A 1085-nucleotide genomic window follows, 5' to 3' on the forward strand; every position below is an offset into this window, starting at 1 on the left:
GGTGACAGTGCTGGGTGTCACACGACGGCCAGGGAAACACAGGGCAAACACACGAAGCTGGCACGGGCCCGACGACCCAGGTGGGCGGGGGTCCGGGGTAGAAACGAGCGTGTATGTCTCTCCACACGCGACAGGAACAGCCCGCCGCAGGTTAGCGAGCCGCCAGCGGGATGCTAGTGGGTGTGTGTATGCAGAGTCCCTATGGGAGGCACTCTGATAAATGGGGGCTAATGATGATAAGTGGCTCAGGCGGCCAGACAAACCCTCCCTAGGCTCTGGCTTCCACAGCTACTTCTCTCCAGAGCGTCGCTCGCTCTAACCCCGTACGGATAACGACAAGCTGCAGTGCGCATGCGTCAAGCCAAGAGGTGCGCTTTCCACAAGAGGGAGGAGCCCTTTGTTAACGCCTTCGTTTCAGTAGCTGCTTTAGCGGGGCCTGTTGTTACAGGAGGGAACCGGGGGAGTAGCAACGAACGGGTTATTGCAGTCGGATGCGCGTGAGCCTGCTACGTCACGGCGTTGTTGACATATAAAGCCAACGCAGTCATGTTTTATTTGAATGGTAACGGCTGGTTTGTTTTCTGCGCTAGATACGGGCCGGAGGTAGTGCATACGCTCTTGTTAAACTATGGAACTCGTGGGTCTTAAGGTTTTTATATAAAGATAAAAAATACTGATTCCGCTGGTTTTTGGATTGTTAGTAGTAAGTAAAAGCTGCCGTTAGCTTTACACTGTACTATCGTAGGAGTTTTATTTAAACCCCCTTAAGGACAGAACTGTCTTTTTTTTGTACCCTTTATAAAAGTGGATGTTTTAATACGTATGTGGCGCTCGAGTTAGGCTATTATTCTCTCTCATATACTGAACCCACACAAATTTATATTTTGGCACTTTTCAGGACAAGGACTTTCTTTAGATGCCATTATTTTGATCATATCTGATTTACTATAAAAAGGTGAAAAATTGAAAGGCATTTTTTTCTTTTGTTGGAAAAATCTTATCTACAAAAGCAAATCAAAAAAACCTGCCGAATAGATAGTACTATCTGTCCTAAGTTTAGAAATACCCAATGTCTTTTGGTTTTT

Source organism: Sceloporus occidentalis, unplaced genomic scaffold (assembly GCF_023333645.1).
Source record: "Sceloporus occidentalis isolate IW3139 unplaced genomic scaffold, rSceOcc1.0.p SCAF_31, whole genome shotgun sequence".
NCBI lineage: Eukaryota > Metazoa > Chordata > Lepidosauria > Squamata > Phrynosomatidae > Sceloporus > Sceloporus occidentalis.